This window comes from Muscardinus avellanarius, assembly GCF_963383645.1.
Source record: "Muscardinus avellanarius genome assembly, chromosome: 6".
In the NCBI taxonomy this organism is placed as follows: domain Eukaryota; kingdom Metazoa; phylum Chordata; class Mammalia; order Rodentia; family Gliridae; genus Muscardinus; species Muscardinus avellanarius.
Genome location: NC_137791.1, coordinates 71,731,971 through 71,755,302, shown reverse-complemented (window position 1 = coordinate 71,755,302; position 23,332 = coordinate 71,731,971). Strand labels below are relative to the sequence as shown.

At 41.5% G+C, this 23,332-nt stretch overlaps 1 protein-coding gene and 1 pseudogene across 3 annotated transcripts in view; one reads left to right on the top strand and one right to left on the bottom strand.

Annotated features, from left to right (window-relative positions):
• RASGEF1B (RasGEF domain family member 1B) overlaps positions 1–23,332 on the bottom strand; it is a gene marked incomplete at both ends in the record, with an annotated part of 588,531 nt that overhangs the window by 432,708 nt on the left and 132,491 nt on the right. The window lies entirely within an intron of this gene.
• LOC308264290 (profilin-1-like) lies at positions 6,255–6,683 on the top strand (annotated as a pseudogene). Its single transcript has one exon. The product of its transcript is annotated as a profilin-1-like (transcript).

Here is a 23,332-nt window from a genome sequence, read left to right as displayed (position 1 = left end):
TGTAGCAGGTTGTTGCTCTTCCTTATTTACCATTGCATCCCTGGCATCTAGAAATGTCAGGAACACATTAGATGCCCAATAAGTAGCTGCTCAACAAATGAATTCTTTATTCCAAGAGTGAACATGTAGACAAATTAATTACTTCATGTATTTTAAAGTAGCTATATTGACTTTCTGTGACGTTTTATCAAAATAGTAGCTATGGGCCTATGTTCCTTTTTTAAGCATACACTTTGTTCATAAATGATACATTTTTCAAGCTAAAATAATGATGGGGAGAGATGATTACAGACATTAGTGCACAAACCATGTGATGGAGGGAAGGGAAGGCCTTAGAGTGGAACCCGTTCCCCCAGGAACGTGATGAAGACAGCAAATGAAGCCTGCAATAGTGTAAACACTCCAGGAGGGTGACGACAGGGTCCAGACCAGTACGTGCCCTGACTGCGAAATGTTTCTTCCAAGCTGCATAAATAATAACTTAGCAAGAAGAAAAGCTCAATGGCTGCCGGAGAAAGAGGATAATCATAATGCAGTAGAGAGAGAATTTGGTGAAGCTTCAAACTCTGCATAGCCCAGCCAGAAATTTTTTAAAACTCCACAAGGAAGATTACATTGCAAATAAAAATTTTATGACCACTGGCTGGATGATCTTAATATCATGAATTTTCAAAGGACCCCAGGTTCCAGTTTAAGGTGACAATTTTTATTTATTCAAAAATAAAGCAATTATTTGGGTCATAAACTTAGGTGACCATAGGATTTGGGCAGGCAATGCAAATGGGGGGAGTGACCTCCAGGCTAGGCATCCAGGGGGATGAGAGCCACTCAGCTACAGCTAGCATGAGCACACTGTCTTTGTAAAACCCAGGCTTTCTGATTGGATTTCTTCATTTTTATTGCTGGCAATTAATTCGGAAACCTTTTAAGTCAAACAAATAAAATGTATTGGCAGTTACCATCAATCTGCAGTTTGTGATGTCCACTAAACCATTAAATATTAAAGCTAACTGGAAAGAGAGAAGCAATATATATAAAAGAAACATATCTACTAACTTCCTAATTATATGAACAAATTTTTACTTTTTTGGTGGTACTGGGGGTGGAACCCAGGGGCTTTTCTACCTCTGAGCTATACTCCCAGACCTATTTTATACTTTATTTGGAAACGGTCTAAGTTGCTGAGAGCCTCACTAAGTAGCTGAGGCTGGCTTCGAACCTGTGTGATCCTCCTGTCAGCCTCCCAAGCCCTGGGATTACAAGCGTGTGCCACCACGCCCAGCAATATGAACAAATTTAAAAAATAATAACAATACTTGCTACCTATAGATACCCAGGTCTTTGTCAGTTATAAATTAGTGACACTTTAAAGAACCCCAAGATATTTGAGGCATAAGATAACTACTGTGGGCTCTATAAATTGAACATTAATTATAAAATGACTTCACTTTTTCCCAGAGACTCTATTTTGAATTGACACATAATAACTGTACAGATTTATGGGATATAGTGTGATAATTAGATACATGTATACAATGCATAATCAGGGAAATTAGAATGGCCATCTCCTTAAGTATTTATCACATCTTTGTGTTTGTAGCCCACAAACTTCTCTCTTTATAAAATGTATAAGTTGTAAACTGCAGTTACCTACTGTGTTATAGAACACTAAAACTTTTCCCCTAAATAACTACTTTGGTATTCATTATCCAACCTGCCTCTATGCCCACCCCTACCATCTCCATCCTCTGGTAATCACTACTCTGCTCTCTTGGACTTTAAGATCAACTATTTTAGCTTTCATATACAAGTGAGAATATATAGTATTTATCTTTTTAAGTCCAGCTTTACTTAACATAATGCTCTTTAGTTTCATCCATGTTGCTGCAAATGACAGGAATTCATTTACTTTTATGGCTGAGTAATATTCTATTACGTACAGATGCTGCAATTTCTTCATCCACTTATCTGCCATGGACATGTCAGTTAATTCCATTTTCTGGCTATTGTGAATAGTGTTGCAATAAATAGGGGAGTGCAAGTATCCCTCTGATATTACCCACAGATCATATTCTAAAGTCTCAGTTACACTGCCTGGCTCATAGTTCATTTATCAGGTATTTGTTGAATAACGTGATTCTGATCAAAATACAAAGTACTTAAAAAAGCAAAGTAAAGGTTTGGCTGGTATATTTATTACCTACTGTATTAGCTTAACTAAGAAACAAGTGTACAAAACATAAAAAATATAACATTTGTGATTTCACTATCTGAAAGTGAAAGGGGCCATATCAAACTAAGATCTGTCTGCTTATTTAAACATAACAAGTGTCCAACAACTCACTGCAGTTATTGTTCTTCTGCACATCACACACAAAAGTATTACTAAGTGTCTCCTTTAATTTTTCAGTCATACATTGCTGAATTCTATAATCAGATTTCAATGTTACCACAGTATTGGCATATTGGGGGATCTATAAATCCATTGGTATGTGTATTAGTCTATTGTCCATTGCGCTGACAACATACCTGAGGCTGGGCAGTTCCTTAGGAAACGAGGTTTATTTACCTCACAGTTTTGGAGGCTGAAAGTCCAAGATCAGGCAGCCCGTCAATCCAGCCTCTGCTGCCAAAGGCCTCATGGGTAATGACATCAAAGGTGGAGTGCTTGTGGATAAGATCATGGACAGAGAGCTAGAGGAGACATTCTTGGAATTTTCATAACAACTCACTTCATGAGACCAGCATAGATCCCTTCTGAGGGCACTCCCTCGATGACCTAGTTATTCTGCATTAATTCCCAGATTTCAAAGGTTCTACCACCTTCCAACATCACCACATTGTAAATCAAACTTCTAATACATGAACCTTTAGAGGGGACAAACTACATTTAAACCATAGCAGTATGATTTCTTCATTAAGGCCAAGGTATATCTCACATGATTACACCCAGTAAAGCAGCCCTTGCCTCCAAGAGACCCCAGTGCTAAGAGGCTTCACCACCCTCCCTTTGCTTGGTCTTCACCCAGCTAGCTGGCCCAATGAGCCATCTCTACTTGCATTTGTGTCCTGGCTTCTACTCCTCACCGAATCTATTCTCCCACTCACCAAGCCTGGCAAAATTCAGTCATCTCTTTCTTGGCCTCTTTGCTAATCCTAAAAGCCTGATGAGATGTTATATCAGTTTGGGTCCAGTTTTAGATAACAGACACTATAGTAGCTGGTATAGGAAACATATTGTAAGCAATATTTTGTTGCCAGGCATTTGGTAGTTAATGCAAGAGCTAGAGGAAATGGAGGAATCGAGTAAGTTGCCAATAACAGCTCCCATAGCTTCTCCTGTGATCCAGAATATTCCTATTCTGATCAGTGTAGTAGAACCACCATACAGTTCAGCTATGCCACTCCTGATATCTTCCCAAGATAACTGAAATCAGAATATTATAGTGGTATACGCATATCTACATTTATAGCAATACAATTCACAATAGCCAAACCATGGAACCAGCCTAGATTTCCATCAACAGGTGAAAGGATTACAAAATTAAGCAATATACACAATTTAATTCTATTCATCAATAAAGAAGAACAAAATTATGTCATTTTTTAGGAAAATAGATGGACCTGGAGAACACTGCGCTAAGTCAGATTAGCCAGTCACAGAAAGTGAAGGGTCATATGTATTCTCTCGTATGTTGAAGCTAGGAAAAAACTGATAAACAAGTGGATCTCCAGATAAAGAAGTAAAGACCCCAGTGGAGTCATGGAGGATGTGGGGGTTAATGAACAAACACTTCTATTGACTCTGTGAACATGCACAAAATTCTCAAAATCAATCTTATTATCATGTATGGGGAAGGACAAAAAGTAAGGAGGGACCAGGGAGAAGTTAACCAAGTCTGTGTGCTAATGTTCCTATCACTCCAAACTTCATTATTATGTAAGATTACAATGTGCAAATAAAAGTATAATAAATAATAATAATATTCCAGTTGCTAAAGCAGAAACACATCCCATATCAGGGAGCTGCTAGCTGGGACCATACCTCCTCTGTCAGGATGAGGAGGAGCCAATGAGTCCAAAATTGAGGACCTCATACCTTTTCAACAACAAGCTCTCACTAGTATTCTTGATAGTAGTCATCATATTCTTCACAGTATTTACCTGTCACCTACTCTTATTCTCCTGCCGAGAAGCCTTCCATGCCTGCACCTGCTCATTGCAATCCTTTAGGCTGCCACACACAACTTCTTCACAACCCCTGCATATTTTCCTGGCCACAGAACACTTTCTGGACCCACAAACATCCCCCACTGGATTGCATCTCCTTGTCTTTAATTTGTGTTGCCCTTGTCTGGTGTAGGCTTTGTTATCTTTCTCCATCTTCTGAACTCCCATTTATTCTTCAAAACCCAGATCAAATGCCACTGTGAAAGGACACGAGGTTGACTGGACTGGCTCTTGCCTTTGCCTTCCCCTTTACTCTCAGAGTATCTGGCTCTTATGAGAATTCTGGACTCCAAGAATGTACTCATAAGTATGACTTCATTTTACTATGATTGGGAATGATGACTGATACTTCTTAAAACTCCAAGTTCTTGGACTAATCCATGAAAATCTACACCTTATAAATGATTAGAGTGGAAAGCAGGCTTGGCAGCTCTATCCAGGGTAAAAAAATCCAAATTCCTAAATATACCAAGGCAATTTCTCAGGCACATATTTCTTAAAATTCAGTAAACCTTCAGAATATGCAAATGGCAATAAAACTTCCCTTCAGCACATGAGAGTGACAGTTACAAGAAAATGACATGAAATGGCTCCCTAAGGAACCCTCTAAAGATAGTATCAGATGCTCGGGTTATCACTGTGAAGAGCGCTGCCTAAGTCATAATTTTTTCATGGCAAAGATGGCACAGTTATGGGTGTATTTTTATTATCATCTCTGCCTTCAGAACTTTATTTGGCTGATTCTTGAATACAGAAAAATATTGATTACAAATGATAAGTACAATGACATCAGAAGACTCGTGATTTTTAAGCAGACCCACGTGAAAATGTACATCTACGGCTCATGGGATCCACCTTCTCCAGGTTAGTAATGGAGATGCTCTTTCTAGTTTCTGGGTATAAATTTCTTGTGATTTTCCTGCAAGAGCATCTTCCCCAGCCCAGTACCTGAACACAGTGTGAGATTCTTGCTCATGTTCCAGACAGTGTTAGAGTTTGTCCAATGTGGGGACCAATCAGAGCTTTTGGAGTCACGGAGAACCATGAGACAGAAGGAAGAAGTACTCCCACAAAATGAACATTCTTGGAGCACTCTGGGACACAAGATACTGCAGGGAAACTAGTCATGCACATTGGTGTGTGTGTGTGTGTGTGTGTGTGTGTGTGTGTGTGTGTGTGTTACTGGATATTGAACCCAGGAACATCCTACCTTTGAACTATAACCCCAGCCCTATTCTTTATTCTTTACTTTTGAAACAGGGTCTCACTAAATTGCAGAGGGCCTCACTAAGTAGCTGAGACTGACCACAAACCTGCAATCCTCCTGTCTCAGCCTCCCAAGTACTGGGATTACAAGCATGTGCCACCAGAAAAACTCTAGGTCACATTAAGGCCCAGGCAAAGCCCACTGCCAACTCTGTAGGGCGGAAAAACATTTATCATCTCCAGTAAAATAATTTCCACTTTCTGGCTCCTGCATGTATTCCACTAGTCAATTGTCAGCACAGAGCCCGGAACTCATATGCTCTGTGGCTTTCACTGTGACAACCGCATTTCCCAGCCTGTGGGTACAAGCAAGACAACATTTGTAATTGTCTTGTTGGCTCAGGGTAAAACAAATACACATTTAGATCACGAGAGATAAACACTTCCCCTGAATTAATCACAAACGGGAGGCCAGGAAACATATTTCTATCGGGGAAATTGAATCTTAGAGTGGCAAACCCACCTACAAAGGAAACACAGCTCTTGAAGTAGAAGGAAATTTTAGAATATTAACAGTATTCCTGAAGTGGGGGCTCTCATTTTAAAGCAAACAGAGAAGTCTGAAGGTGAGTGTTGGTCTCAGAAGCCATGTTCCTGGAAATCTCCCATCTCAGACGCTGAGAGCACATGATGAGAGACATGGTAAAATTCATTTTGGGCACAGAGAGCAGAGCCACGGTCTGGAGTGCAGCGCGCGCCCCAAGCTCACGCCTTCCCCTGCCCGCTTGCCGAGCAGCCAGCACCAGCACGCGCCCCTCATGGCCAGGTGGAATGCCTACATCGACAACCTCATGGCAGACGGGACCTGTCAGGATGCAGCCATCGTGGGCTACAAGGACTCGCCCTCTGTCTGGACCCCTGTCCCCGGGAAAACCTTTGTCAATATCACGCCAGTTGAGGTTGGTGTCCTGGTTGGTAAAGACTAGTCAAGTTTTTTTGTAAATAGGCTGACACTCGGGGGCCAGAAATGTTCTGTGATCCGGGACTCACTGCTGCAGGATGGGGAATTTACCATGGATCTACGTACCAAGAGCACCAGGAGCACCAGCAGAGCCCCCACCTTTAACATCACTGTTACCATGACTGCCAAGATGCTAGTCCTGCTGATGGGTAAAGGTGTCCACGGTGGTTTGATCAACAAGAAATGTTATAAAATGGCCAGCCACCTGCAGCGTGCCCAGTACTGACCTCGTCTGTCCCATACCTCCACCACTCCCCACAGCTTTTTCACCCCCTCCTTCCCATACATACACACATATACCATTTTTATTTGGGGGGCCATTACCCCATATCCCTTATTGCTGCCAAAACCACATGGGCTGGGGCTGGGGCTGGATGGACCGATACCTCCCCCTTACCCATACCCCTCCTGTGTGTGGTTGGAAAACTTGTTTTTTGTTTTGTTTTTTTCTGAATAAAAAAGATTCTACTAACAAAAAAAATTCATTTTGGAACATAATTCTTACAAGCTCACTGTGTGCTTATTAGCACACAGACCAGGAGACCAGCTTCCATGTCTTGTTGGCAGGAGAGATAAGCAGGTACCCTGTTGGGTAAAGAAGCCCCTCGCCACAGAATCCTAAGCAGATTTTTTTCCCTTTCTTCTAATACAAATGTTCTTCTAGAACATACCCATTGTTCTGCTCAGAGAAGAAATGGGATAAATTAGGGTATGTTTGGTGGAGACAGAAGGAGAGAAAAAACAGATTTTATAACAAGACAGACTATAAACAGAATTACAATGTAATCCCAGCACTGGAACCTGAGAGTGTTAGTGGGCAGAACCATCCTTTGTGACGCTAACTCACTGTTAGTGGGACCAGTACATCAAGAGAATCCTGAAAAGTAGACAGTCCTGTGCTTCCATGTGGAGTCATATTGTCTAAGTATGCTGAGTCTTCCCAGAGGTGATCAGGAAGGAATCCTTTAACAAAAATGTAATCAGGAACCTCTGCATAAGATGGTCTCTAGGGAAAACATTCCCTGTCCTTTGCCTTTTTACTATTTTTTTAACCCAGGGATATTCTGCCTGAGCTGTATGCCCTGCCCTATTTTTTATTTTGAAATAGGGTCTGGGTTGTGAAATGTCTCACTAAAGTGCTGAGGCTAGCCTTGAACTTGTGATTATCCTGTCTCAGCCCCCCAAGTACTAGGATTATAGGAAAAGACTGAGAACTTTACTGGGAAGTCATGTAGAAACCAGTTAGAAGGGTAAGGAAGGCAGGCCTGGAAGAAGCAGAGCTCGATGATGAAGAGGCTTTGCCCATCTCCACAGTGAGCTGCCCAGCTGGTGGCCCTTCAGAGATGTCCACAGTAGGTCTCAGAAGTGTTGTCTTTATCCAGTGGGGTTGGCACGTTGGGCAGCTTCTGGGAGGGAACTCAGCTGTGAGCCATGAGGAGCCAGTGTGCTCTGGCAGCTGGGGTGAGTGAGCCAGTCCAAAAGGGCAGAGCCAGGGGACCCACTGCTACTCCACCTGCCTCGCCTCCCTTCCCACAGCCCTACATCCTTCCACTCCTTTGTTCTCCTTCCCCCAGGAAAAGTGCTTCTGCTTCTTCCCTTTAGTCTATGGGGCCAGTCTATAGTAATTCCATTCCATCTGGATTCACTAGGTGGGGAGGCTGTCTAAAAACAATCAGTCCTTCACACTAACAACAGGCACTTTCCCTTAGCAAATCTGCAGCACATTTGCAAAAGAAAAAAAATCTCCTTTATATCTAAAGTTCACGGTACCAAATGACTTCCACATAATGCCTTAGTCTTGTGTTGTGGCCCCCAAATCCGAATTTTGATCTGAAAGTCTGTACCTGTCTTCTACCATATAACATGTAACTAGGTCCTTCCCTTGGATTGTCCTAACTGTATATGTCATGGCTGTAGTTGAAGAAAAATAGGTGTAAAACAGTAACCTTAATTGATTAGAAATATGAAAAGTAATAGTATTTTATAAGAGCTCTCACCTATTAAGCATATGCTTGGCACTACTGCTAGATAACTCAAATACAAGTGTCATTTAATATTTACAACAACCATATAGGATAAATATATTATTCCTATTTATAAGTAAAAAAAAGAAAAACAGAAAGTAGCAGGGTGTGGTGGTGTATACCTATAGCCCCAGTACTTGGGGCACTGAGGCAGAAAGATCACAGGTTCAAGGCCAGTGCATGGGAATTTCACAAGACTGTTTAAAAAAATTTAAGGGCTAAGGTTGTAGTTTCATGGCATAACACCAGTGGAAAAGAAAGATAGATAGATAGATAGATAGATAGATAGAAAGAAAGAAAAAAAGAAAAGGAGGGAGGAAGGGAGGGAGGGAGGGAGGGAAAGGCAGGCTTAAAAATGCAGTGAATTTGCCTCTGATCACACAGGTAGGAAGTGTTAAAGGCTGGATGCAGTAGAGATGGCTAGTTGTCACTAAAATTTATACTATGTTGAATCATCCCTTTAAAGAAGCTGCCCAGACAGAGACCACATGCCCTGTCCAAGGCAGGGTTGAAGGCGAGTTCTCGTTGAACAAATGTGAGCAGAGTGATTTGTGCCACTTGTACATTCTTCATGCTCTTTTGTCTGTCTGTACATCTATCAGAAGGAATGAGAACAAGACCTGAGTCACCAAGTAAATGAAAGCTACCACTGACCACTAATATCACAGTAGACTATTTAATGAGGGATAACCTCACCTTGTTGCACTAAGTCTCTGAAATGTAGGGCTTACTTTTTCTAGCAGCAAACATTATCCCCATTGGTACACAGGATGAAACCTTGACTTCCGTTTGTATTATCATTTATTCATTCAACTCAACATCAGTAACCTCAACAAGTTAAATATATACTCAGCATTGGAGTTGTAAAGATGCATATACCATAGTCTCTTCATTTTAGGAGCTCATGGTGCAGTGAAGGGGAGAGATTATTCCTAAAATGATGGGAGCATTAAGAAGGAATGGTTGGCTTGGCCTGGGTCTTGGCCTCATTTATAGGTTTTTACCTGAAGATACTAACATTCATGTAGAAAACTCATTCTTACTTATTTTATGAACCTATTACATTAATATAAATTCTTCCCATGAAAATTTTCTGATAAATATAGAGGCTTAGAAGAAAAAAATGCATGAAATGAACTCTGAAGAGGGGCCTGGTTAAAATTTAAAGCCAATGTATTGCTAGGCATACTGGTACATACCTGTAATCCTAGTACTTGGGAGGCTGGGATAGAAGAATCACAAGTTTGAGTCCAGCTTCAGAAATTTAGGGAAGCCCTCAGCAACTTAGCAAGATCCCGTTTCAAAATAAAAAATAAAAAGAGCTAGAGGTGTGTCACAGAGGTAGGATATCCCTGAGCCCAATTCCCAGTACCAAAAAATAATAATAAAGTCAATGTATTCAGTAATTACTAGTAACTCTCCTACAAATTTTTTTTTTAATACCTGGTACTTTTTTTTCTGCCTTCAAACACTGGTTGGTAAAATAAGTAGATCAAGAAATATAAAAGTATAAGCAAAAGCAATTGTTTTTCTTTCTCACAAAAATTCAATTCTTGTGCAAAAGAAAAAGCCAAACAGAATAAAAGAGAAGCAGGAAAGTGTGAGTCCTCCGTGTATGTCTCCTGCAGTCCCTCCACCATTCCACCATTCCCCACACCCTGAGCTGGCCCAGCATATTCCCATCCCTGTTCAAATCTTGTTTCCACTGGTAGAAAAGCTTCTTCCTGCCCTCTTACATCTCTTTCCTTTCTCTATCCCTCCCCACCTCTACTCACATCCCCTCCATTCTCCCAGTCTTCTAGCGTATGCCTTCTCTCTGGCTATTTTTTTTAATGAACTCTTACTAATAATTAAGAACTTAATCATTGCCTTCAGCATTTTGTTTACATTTATATCTTCCAGTGTGACAGCAAACTCCTTAAAGATAAATAAATAAATAAATAACCTGACTTCTTTCTCCACTTACCTGGAAAGTTACTTAGCACACATACAATGAGTGAGCAACTGACCCTTTCTGGATGATCTTAGGGGCCCCGTGACTAGAGGCTTCCAGACACATGGGGCGACTGTCTCCAGCAAGCTCTAGCAGCATGGTGCCTGTTGTGGTTTGGATCTGGAATGCCCCCCACAACCCCTGACAGCTCCTGTGTCAAAGGAGGAGCAAGGTTCAGAGGCGGGGCCTTTAGGCAATGATTGGATTGTGAGGGCTGTAGTTTTGTCAAAGGATTAATCCATTTGATGGATTCATTCATAATTTGGACTGGTGGGTGGTGACCGTGGGCAGGTGGGACATGGCTGGAGGAAGCCTGGCTTTGGGCAGTATCTCCATCCCTTGTTTCCTCCTGTCTTTCTCGCTGTCTCCTGGCTGCCATGAAATGTGCAGCTTTTCTTCACCACGCTCTTCCGCCATGACGTTCTGTCCTGGAGCCTGCTCACCATGGACTGACTCCCAGACACCAGGAACCAAAATACACATTTTATCTGCTAAGATGTTTTTATTGGGTATTTTGGTCACAATGACCAAAAGTAAACACAGGGCAAGAAGCAGTTCAGGACTACGAGCTAGGCAACCATAGTTCTACTTCCATTTCAAATGTTGCATGACCTTGGGTATAGCACACACATAAGCATTTCCGAGCCTCAGCTTCCTCGTCTTTAAGGAGGGAACATTATTATATTCTTCTTATAATTAAAGCAGGCTACGTAGAAGAAAACCCTTCAGGAACTTGATTTTAAGGGATTTTCTTCTGTACTAAATTAATGAGTAATAGAACTCAGTTATTCCTCTCCAAAGTAATTTCAGTATGCTTTCCAATAAGGAAGAAGAAAGGATTCCATCTCAGAACAAAACAACACTCCTCTCTAGATCCAGGCTTCTCACAAAATCAAGTGACTAAATAAATGAAAGATACGATGCAGTTAACTCTGTGCCCTTTGCTTTTGTAACCTAGTTCTGCAAACTGCTGAAAAGGCACTTCTCTCCAAATGGAACCAGGAGGGCAATGGCGGATTGTCTGGTCACAAGCCCAAGCTATGAACAATATGGAGAGGTGTCTCCTGTCACTGCACTGCTCATTAATTGTCCCATATAAAGCTAGTCATGGGGGAAAATGTGCTCTTCCAAGATGCAGCAAGACTACAAGCAGGTTAGAGGGAGCCCAGCAGCGGGCTCTCCTGCTGTTCTGTCAAGCAGCTCCAGGCCTCACTGGGGGCCCAGGGCTCCCTGGGAGAGCTTTATTATTCTGTCAGCTGTGACTCCCCCTCCTCTCATTAATGCATGTCCTGGGGTCTTCTCTTCAGAAGCTGAGGCAGCGCTCTTCAAGACGGCTCTCCTAATTGATGGAGGAGCTCTGGGAGGTGCACATTCAAGCAGAAGCAAATGTTTACACAGTTCCTTCCCTAGCCCCCTCTCCTCAGCAGTGTTCATAAGACCCCTGGGGCACAGTTTCCTGGAATGTGCTGCTGCCTTCTTTTTTTTTTTCTTTTTTTTTTTTTTTACTCCACATCTCTGTGGACTCTTCATCACTTTCAAGTGGGTTAGTAGCAGAGGCTGCTCCTGGGTCAAACCATCAGGGATTGAACCCTGGTCCTGTGTAAATGTGGGTAAACCACTTCATTTACTGCTTCCTAACCTGTGAAATAGAAGTAACAGTGTCTTCCACATAGGATTATTATGAGATTAAATGGCATGATGTGTGTACAGCTATTCCAAGCACAGAACCGGCCTGTAGGAAGCTCTCAGTATCAATTATCACTGACTGTCCTCTGACCACCTGCAAAATGATTCCTCTTTGTATCAATTCTCCAAAACCACTGTCTCTCAGAAAAGATGTTAGCATCCTTTTCCAATCCTAAGCTGGCCATTTTACTATTTTCTAAACCTTCCTCCCTTCCTTCCTTTCTTCTTTACTTTTTGTGGTACTATGGATTGAATCCAGGGGCACTCTGCCCCAGCCCTTTTTATTTTTGTTTTGAGACAGGATCTCACTAAATTACCCAGGCTGGTCTTGAACTTGTGATCTTCCTGCTTCAGCCCCCTGAATAGATGGAATTACAGGTATGTGCTACCATACCAGGCTAATCCTGTTTCTCTAACCATAATGAATCATTTTGAATGATACCTGAATTCCAATTGCTTTTCTCACAAGTCAGGATGTACTTGGGGCTTTATTTAAACATGCAGAGTACTAGAGACCACCTGGAAAGTTCACAACTACTTCCTATTGTGTTCTAATCTTGATGTGATTAGATGTTATAAATTTGTACGAAAAGAAGGGAAGAAGTCCCCATTCTACCAATGATAGGAGAGAAATTCTGTGATACGATTTTCAGCCATAATCAATTATTTCCCTACACTCATAAACTTAAGGAAAAGGTATGTTTTCACAAGGTCATTGTATCAGCTTCTAACAGATGGAAAATTAAGAGAAAAAATTATTTCCATACAGCAACTTCTTTAGCCATTCCCAATTATTATCCAGTAAAATTAAGATCATGATTACTGGGTTTCTAATTTTAAGTTAATAGATATTTCTAATCTAGCTCACCTTAAAAATAACCCTAATCATCAAAGAAATAAGAATCAGAAATAGAATTCCACCTCTGATCAGACTAGGAGACATTTTTTAAAATTTTTTATTTTATTTTTATTGGTGCATTGTAATCATACATCACATTGGAATACAAGACTTGAGAGGATATACAAGCACACATCATCCAATTAGCCCTCATCCAATCCCCATCCCATTCCCTCCCTGTCCCTCGACCCCATGCTTCATTGGTGATTATCTTTGATACATTTGTTTACGTACCTCCTGAGTTTTAAAGAGGTTCCATCCTCCCCCATCCCATACCCTCTGATTGGTCACCTTAGTTGCTTCGCTATAGGGCCCTTTCTATAACTCGACCTCCTCTTGTTACCCCTTTCCTCCTTGTTTTTGCTAATTAGGGGAAGCATCTGGTTTTTATTTTCTGTGCTATTTCTCTGTGCATGCTGCATTGCAAGTTCCAATACCACTCTTGACGGCCCCAGTAGTGGCCTGGCCACCCGGAGGACTCTGATCCCAACCTCTCTGGTTCCAGCACCGGCCTTGCCTCAAGGGAGGCCCCAGTTCTGGCCTCGCTGACCCCTGCACCAGCCTAGCCCCTCAGCTGGCTCCAATCCATTCTCAGAGGCCCCAGCACCGCCCTTGCCTCAAGGCAGGCTCCATTCCCAGCCTCGCTGACCCTGGCACCGGCCTAATCCCTCAACAGGCTCCTATCCTGGCTTCAGAGGCCCCAGCTCCGGCCTTGCCTCAAGGCAGGCTCTGATCCTGGCCTCACTGGTCCCGGCACCGGCCTTACCCCTCAGTGGGCTCCAATCCAGGCCTCAGAGGCCCCAGCACCAGCCTTGCCTCATAGCAGGCTCCGATGCCAGCCTCGCTGGCCCCATCACCAGCCTAACCCCTTGTCAGGCTTCGATCCCGGCCTCAGAGGCCCCAGCACCAGCCTTGCCTCACAGCAGGCTCCCATCTCAGCCTCTCTGGCCCCGGCACCAGCCTAACCCCTCAGCAGGCTCTGATCCTGGCCTCGAAGGCCTAGGAGACAATTTTAATTCAGAACTAAATCACATGATGGAAATAGCAATAGAGAAGAGGGAGAGACTGAACACATGTACAAGCACTTAGTTCACAAAGGAAGATGCGGATGTGAAGTGAATTGGATATGTCCATAGGATCCTGACAAAGGAGGAGCATGAGTACCTCCAGAAATAGAGTGTGGATGAATGTGATCATTCTTTCCTCACCCCTGGGTCCTTGTGAGGATCCAGACATGGAGAAGAGGGTAGAGACAATGAAGACAAAAAGATTAAGTGAAAGTCTGCAGTCTAAACAGAGAGAACTCCCAGATTATCAAAGGATATATCTCTAGGAAAACCAAACCACCCCACATCAGAAATACAACAGATTCTGACATGTGAGGGTCTCTGATGGAAAAGGAGTACCATTCTATAGTCCCTACAGTGAAACCCATCAATTGAAAGTCGTGAAGAGATGCAGAACTTTCAATCAGCTTCCAAAAGTTCTGCTCTTAAATCTGAATGGAGAGCCAAGAAATGTAGGCATCTGGGAAAAGTATGCAAGACTAAAGTGAGAAAATAAATGTATAGTTGAAAAGATATAACAAACTCAGAAGAAACAGACACAATACAGGAAGAGAAGAAAACGTCAAAGACACCCTAACTGATGGTTTCCGGAGTTCTAAAACATTTCTCCACAACATGCTTGAGGATGTGTCACACAAATGGCAGATGTCTGCTCTTCTCTCGCAAAGGAGCTATACTAATATTTCTACTGGGATATTAAAAAAGGGGGTAGCCGGGCGTGGTGGCACACACTTGCAATCCCCTCGCTTGGGAGGCAGAGACAGGAGGATGGCGCAGGTTCGAAGCCAGACGCACACGCTGGCTTAGGAGACCCTGTTTCCAAATAAAATTGTAAAAATAGGTCTGCGAGTGTAACCCGGAGGTAGAAGGGCTTCCAGGAACCCCAGTACCACCAAAAATAACAATAAAAAAAATAAAAAATAAAAAATGGGGGTAGCTTAATAATTATTATTTTTAAATTGTATATATGAAATAAAAACATGATGCTATAAAAATAAACATTAAAAACAAGAAAGTTTACATACTAAAATGATACTACAATTTAAAAATAAGTCGTATAAGAGCACCAAGATTAGGACAAGAAATTCACTTAAAATAGGACAAATTGATAAAGAGATGGAAAATAGGAGAGAAAGCTTAGGGTAGAGGTTCAATCCAACCAACCAGAGTGCCAGAAAGAGAAAACAGAAAAATCATTGATGAAGAAAGTCTCAAGACATAAACCAAGAAAAATTTACAGAAATGAAAGACATTCATTTCTTGCTTAAAAATTGGCAAAATGAATGAAAAAGTAACCGATATTGAGGGTAGCATTATGAGCTTTGAGAATATTAGATAAAGATCTCCAGCTAGCACAAAGATTTAAGCAAGGACAAAAGGTGACGAATCAGGAATTAGAAAGCACCCATCATCTCAAAAGTAACATTAGATAGAAGTTAATGTAGTCATATTTTCAAAATTCTAAGAGAAAATTACTTATAAGCAAGGACTTAGCCACATTATCCATCAAGTATAAAGATTATAATCAAATAGGTGAATTTGCAGAAAATTTACCTCCCATGATTTTTCAGGAAGCTACATGAGGGTGAATACCTAAACTAAGAAAGAAAATAACATGGAATCTGGACGCGAGAAAGAGAAGCAGACTGAAGTAGGCAAAGACCAATTCCTTGACAGGCCCAGGAAGCAACCAGTAGAGAGAAGAACAGAGTAACTGCAGGCAACAGAAGATGTTGCAGAAGAATGGATATTGTAGATGACTGAGGAAGTTGACTATGAGAAAAATTGTAAGAAAGCCATTTTATAAAGATGTTTGGAAGGCATGGGAAGTGACAGGCAGTTATTAATTCCAGGAAAAATAAAAAGCTATAATAGAAAGCCAATGCATTTACTTGATTATGTCTTTATTATGAATATTATGAATATGAAGTTGTGCATGGTGGTGCACACTTGTAATCGCAGTACTTGCAAGGCTGAGACAGGAAGTTATAGGTTTAAGGCCACCTTCAGCAAGTTAGCAAAGGCCTCAGCAATTTAGTGAGACCCTATTTTAAAATAAAATAGGACTGGAGGTGAGCTCAAAGATAGAATGCCCCTGAGTTTGATCCCCAGTATCACAAAAATAGAAACAAAATATGAATATGGATTTAACAAAAATTATGAAATAATTATATTAAAAGGATTCAAGAGGTGAGAAGATAGAAAACTAAAAATCCTAACTTCACAAAATATGAAGTCATAGAACAAGAAAAAATTATAAGCAATTCATTGTCATTGGAAATTACTTTACATTGACCAGGTGGTAAGTATTATTTTCTTAAATACATATTTAGTACTTTCTGACTTTTAAAACCTTGTACATGCATCTATGTGACAAATAAAAGAATTTAAGTAAAAAATAATTGGTTGAAATTATAGTTCAGATATCCCTGTATTTTTCTACTACTTAAATACTTTTAATACACTGGGGAAAATTTAAAAAACCTTTCCTTTAATGAAACTAAGAAATGGACTTGTACTAAACTTATTTGATTTAAAAAAAAACCTTGGTTATAGGTATTAATTCTTCCCTTTCATCTATTCTGACTGCCCACAAATTACCAAAGCACAAAGCTCTTTACAAAGCCATGTTTCTTTTTCAAATCATTATTACCTACTCATAACTGTAGGTGTTTCAAAGTGACTCAGAACTCTGTAAATGTCTTTATGACAGATGATCGTAATAAACACGTAGAAAACCTCCCTCTTCTTACTCCATTCCCCATTGCTAAATCAGGAAAGAAGTGTCAACATTTGTCCGGAACAATCTGCCATAGGAGCCTAAGACTTTCTGAGTGATATTTATTTTAATTAGGCTATCATTAATTAGGATTAATCATAAACTCTAAGGACTGAAATAAATAAACAAATACTGGGAGCTAACAATTTGCAAGGTGTCAGGACTAATAAGAAATAAGAGAAAATTCTCCCCAGAATTTATTAGAGAGACAAGAAAAAGGGAAGGTTAAAAGTGAGGTTCTAAAGCTCTTTTTTCCTCAACATGCCTAAGTGATAGGAAACTACAGGACTCGCAGGCTCCTGGGTCACCCTTTTTTTTAAGGGGCATATTAACATCTCTATTAGTGGTGGGAGAGAGGTGAATAGCAGATTAACTCTCATAGGCCCTGTGCCTGCTGCCCCTGTGCTCTCTGCTCTCCTGTCCTCTCCACTTTGCAACTCTCATTCCACTGAGGAGACTGGGATAGGGACCCAATTAAGAAAAAGAATAAAGAGAGGAAGAAGAGGAGGAGGAAAAGGGAGGGAAAGGAGGAGGGAGGAGGAAGGAGGAGAGAGGATGCGGGAAGAGGCTAGCATCTTAAGGAGAGCTCACAGCCATGTGGAAATAGATACTTTGCAACTTGTTTCCAGCACTTTGGTTCCACAACTTGTGTTGAATTTCCAAAGGTTACATGAGATTATGGAATGATTTCAGAAAGAAGAACTGTGGTGTCCAGGAGACAAAGTCTGACCACTTCCCATTCCCAGCACTCCCATTTTCCATTTCCAGCCCCATTCGAATAGGGACTCAGCACATGGTCACCCTGTCTCTCTCCCTCACCCGTCCTGTATCTGCTTCCAAAATATATTTATTTGAATGTTTTTATTAATTATCAAAATAGTAATAGTAACAAATAATAGCCAATATTTATTGGACTCTTTTACCACCATGTCATTTCATCATTTGAGATTCTGTCCATAATATTAGATGTCTGAAAAATATAGACATAAGAAAGGATTTTAGACTCTTCCATAGATTTGTGCTCTAGCCTAAGATAAGACATATGCAATTTTATATGGCTTTTCATTTTTTCCCCTGGGAAACAAAAAGAAAATCCCTAAACCACTCCTTCCCATCAGATCTCTTCTTGTTCCTCTATCCTCAATGCTTCAATTAGACCAGCTCTGACTTTATTATATTATGTCACCTTCTACTCTAAAATTTTACTAGACACATTTTTAAATGGTGGGTGAAGATGCATCCAACTCCAGCTTGGGTTGCTCTGGCACAGACTCTGAGAGCCTTAGTCCCACACATTCACATCCCCATTCTCTGTTTCCAGTACGCTGACTACACAGTTCATACATATATCCATGATAGAAATGTCTGTCTGATCCAGATTCCTTAGAATATATCAAAGGGTCTTTTCCATTTGTTGTAAATCAACCTCTCTTCATACATTCTCCCCCTCTTAAGTTCTCTTCATCCCACCCAATGACACACATTTTTTTTTTTTTTTTTGGTGGTACTGGGGTTCCTGGAAGCCCTTCTATCTCCGGGCTACACTCCCAGACCTATTTTTACATTTTTATTTGGAAACAGGGTCTCCTAAGCCAGCGTGCGGCTAGCTTCGAACCTGCGCGATCCTCCTGTCTCTGCCTCCCAAGCGCGGGGATTACAAGCGTGCGCCACCACGCCCGGCGTAATGACACACATTTTGCTTCAGTCTCTAAAGCTCCTGCCATTCTCCAGTCATGCTAAGGCCTTTCTTGTGTCTACACCTTTGCAAAATGATACAGCTTTCCCTCCCCTGCGTGTCTTTTATCAGCCAATGGCTACTTTCAAAATGCATGTTTAAATAGTCAACTCAAATATCCTTTCTGAAGCTTTTTTAGACTTTTCCTGGCAGGATTGATCACTCTCAATAATCACGCTGAATGTAAATGGCCTCAATTCCCCAATAAAAGACATAAAGTGGCAAAATGGATTAAAAAAAAGAATCCATCCATCTGCTGCTTACAAGAAACACACTTTACAAGTAAAGATAGTAACAAACTCAAGGTAAAGGACCGGAGCAAGCTGTGCAATTCACCATTGCCAAAGTATGGAAACAAACAGCCAAGATGTCCATCAACAGATGAATGGATTACAAAATGGTGGGATATGCACACAATGGAATTTTACTCAGCCATAAAGAAAAATACAATTATGTCATTTACAGGAAAATGGATGGAACTGGAGGACATTATGCTAGGTGAGATTAGTCAGTCACAAAAAGTAAGAAATCAGATGCTTTCCCTAATATGTGAAAGATAGGGAGAAATGGGTAACAGGAGGAACTCTAGATGAAGAAGGAAATCCTATAGAGAAGCAAATAAGGTGACCTAAACGAGGGAATGGAAGGGTGAAGAGGGAAACTCTCTAAAGCACATGACGTACTTAAACATATCAAAATCAAGCCAAAACTAACATATCAAAAACTAAGCCAAGCATGGGAAGGAGGGATGGGGAGGGAATGAGATGGGGATTGGGTATGGGCTAATTGGATAATGTGTGCATGTATGTCTACACAAATCTTTTATCCCATTAAGATGTATGACTAGTAACATATTATAGAAATGATCTCTGAAAGTATAGCCTTAACTGAATAGACACTTCACAAAAGAAGAGATACAAATGGCCAATGGATACATGAAAAGATGTTCTACATCATTAGCCACCAAGGAGATGCAAATCAAAACTACGCTGGGATTCTATCTATCCCCAATCAGAGTGGCAAATATAAAGAAATCAAGGCAAGGATGTGGGGAAAGAGGAACTCTTTTACATTGTTGGTGGGAGTGCAAACTAGTCTAGCTGCTAGTCTAGTGTGGAAATTTCTTAGAAAACTGGGAATAGATCCACCGTATGATCCAGCTCTACCACTCCAGGGTATTTTTCCAAACAGATTGAAATCAGAGAACTGTAGTAACATATGCATACATATGTTCATAGCAAGCACAATTTGTAATAGCCAAAATATGGAACCAAGCCAGATCTCCATCAACAGATAAATGGATTGCAAAATTATGGGAAACACACACAATGGAATTCTATCAGCTATAAAGAAGAACAAAATCATGGCATTCGCAAGAAGATGGAAAGATCTGGAGAACGTTATGTTAAGTGAGACCAGCCAAGCACAGAAAGAGAAAGGACATATGTTTTCTCTAATATGCCCAAACTAGAGAGTACTGGAGATACCAGAGGGACTCCAGATAATGAAGAGGAAATCTCAGCAAAGCTATAATGGAAGGATAGGAGACGAAGAAGGCTAAGGTTGATTAATGGAGGAGCTACATCCGAATATCTGTAAAAGTATGAATATAGCATGGTTAACCTGGACACTCATTGTTGGGAGAGGAGAAGGGGAACTGGGGTTGGGGGGAGAGGGCACCAAGCACAGTCTAAATGTATACCAGTTTCAACATGTTCCACTTATAAATAAAAGTAAAGAAATATATAAATAAATAGATAGATAGAATCAGAAAAAAAAAAAAGATCTGTAATAATTGTAGCAGACACATCTGTTGTCCCAGATGTTATTCTCTTGGGCTAACTTCTGATTCCAGCCATATCTGGGTAGATATTTGTGTGAATTAGATTTACTTTTTGGTGACCACTTCTCTTCTGGAGAAGATCTAACAAAGGTTGTATGATCCTGGGATCCACTAATCCTACCATGTATCTCATCACTCAGAGGTACTCAGCCTGATAGAATTTGAGAATGGTCTCCAAATGACACAGTTGCTTCATTTGAACTTCTTGCTTCCATGCTTTAAATTTTGCTAAAATAGAGCTCACGTTCTCAAGCCAATACTTCTCTTATGAAGCTATGACTATGCCTGACCAGCCCGGCTCTTCATGCCAGTGGACCACAGGCAAAGACAGAGTGTGTGTATCCTGGCAGGATTAACGAGCTATGGTAGTCCTGGGGAAACAGGGCACCTGCAATACAAATGGAAAAAAAAAGTGGACTAAGTCCAGATCAGGGTTCTCCCTGGGCCATCTCTTGCTGCTTGTGACCCAGTGGTCACAGGCACTAGAAGCAAGTATATCAGTTCATTGTCAGATGCCTCAGGGATGTGTCACCCACTGACTCTGCCTCCTCCAGCTAAAGTTGAAGAAGTCGGAATTAGTGGGGGAGGTTGAACATCTCTTGTGGCCTAAAAATCAGCTGTAACAATGGGAACTACAGCTTGTTACTCTTCTGATAAATCTCTTAGCGGCAGGGATCAGCCTGCTCTTAAAGAATCAGTGACAAAGGCGGGTGTGGTGATTCACGTCTATAAACCCAGTACTTAGGAGGCTAAGACAGGAGGATTGAAGGTTCAAGAACAGCCTCAACAAGTAGTAAGACTCTCATCAACCTAGCAAGACCCTGTTTCAAATTAAATTAAAATAGGGCTTGGGATATCACTTGGAGATAACATATTCCTGGGTTAAAGCCCCAGTAATCCCCTCTCACACACACAAGGTGGAGTTAACAAAGAGCATTCATGGATATGAGCAGTGCCAGGAACATAGTATGGCAGACAAGGACTTTTTTGTGCTGGGATGAACAGTGCCACGCAGGCCTTGACTTGATTCCTGCTGGGAGAACCAGCGAGCACCCAAGGGGACTCAAGGACACAGCACAGTCCCCAAGGCCACACTCCAGGGGCCCCGACTTCTCTAGCCACACCCACCAGCCTAGGTTACCACCCAGTAAATCTATTATAATAAGATTACAACCCTCATGGCTTAGCTGTCAACCCTGAGCCCTTCAGGAAACATTCTATATCTGACCATAATAATACTTGAAAGAACAATGATTCCCCAGCATTTTATTTCCTTCAAAGCACACTTATGAGTGATGGTGAAGGCAGTTAGGCAGTTATTATGAACTCCCCGTCTTTTTCTTTTTTTACAGAGAAGAAACCTGAGGCTTGAATAGGTTATATGGTTTGGCCAGTGCCAGGGGTTTTGTTTGCCAGTGGTGAAGACAGGTTTCCATATGTCTTCATATCTGATGGTAGATACCGTAACTACCCCATAGATCTCTCCTTTGTTAGGCCAGTTTGTCCACCTCCCAGTGGCTGTATGTGTTGCTGCAAGAGCTCACAGCTGCACCTTTTTTTTTATTGGTCCATTCCCCACTTCCCACCCACTCCCCCCTCCCTCCTTCTCATGTTTGGCTTAGTGATTGACTTTGATATGTTTATGAATGTACAGCCCTTTCTCCACAGAATTTCCCTCGGTGGACACAAATGCGTAAGAGAGCTATGTGTATCTGCCTCTGGGGCTGCAGATAGTGAAGAACTGACTAACACAGAGGTACAAAGCCTGGACACCTTGACTCTAGGCAGGACTTCTCTGTGGTGCTATTCAAATGGCAGAGTTTCCCAAGTGGTCAAGCTGGGGCTGGACTTAACTGAAACACACTTTGGAATATCCTGGTTCTGTTCCCCATCCTGTCCTATTCTCACTCCTCATGAGTCTTCCCTTAACAAACCACTTATACATGCTGCCTCGAATGCTAGAAAAATCTGTACTTTCTTATTCCTTGTCCAGTGCTTTCCCCACTGCAGAATGCTGCACAGCTAAAGAAATGTGGAGCTGGCTATGGTGGTGCATGCTTGTAATCCCAACATTTGGGAGGCTGAGACAGAAAGATGTGGTTCTGCTTAGTGACCAGCCTCAGCTACTTAGTGAGGCCCTTTGCAACTGTTTCAAAATAAAGAATGATTTGGCCAGGCCTGGTAGCACTCGCTTGTAATCCCAGTGCTTGGAAGGCTGAGATAGGAGGATCGCACAGGTTCAAAGCCAGCCTCAGCAACTTAGTGAGACCCTGTTTCCAAATAAATTATAAAATAGGGCAGGGGGTGTAGCCCAAAGGTAGAATGCCTCTGGGTTCCACCCCCAGGCCTGCAAAAATAAATGAAAAGTAAATAAATAAATAAATAAATAATAAAGAAAGAAAGGATGATTTTAAAAAATAGGGCTGGGTGTGTAGTTCATAGGTAGAATGCTCCTGGGTACCATTCCCAGTACCAGAAAAAAAATGTGGAAGATGCTAGATACTAATCCTGCTAGACTTTGAATGCCCTCTCCTAAAGCCATAATTGATATTTTGCTGCTACTGTGATGATATTAAGAGGTGGGACCTTTAAGAGGAGGTGGAGTCATAGTGCTCCGCCCACCTGAATGGATGAATGCCATCCTCAGGGAGTGGCTGAGTTATCACAAGAGCGGGCTCTGGATGAAAGGGTGAGTTTGGCCCAGTGTTCTCCCACTGTCCTGCAGGCGTTTGCTTGCCCTTCTGCCATGTTGTGATACAGCATGAGGCCCTCTCCAGATGCCAGTACCACGCCCTTTGACTCCCCAGCCTCAGAAACTGTCAGCAAAATTACTGTTTATAGTTTACCTCG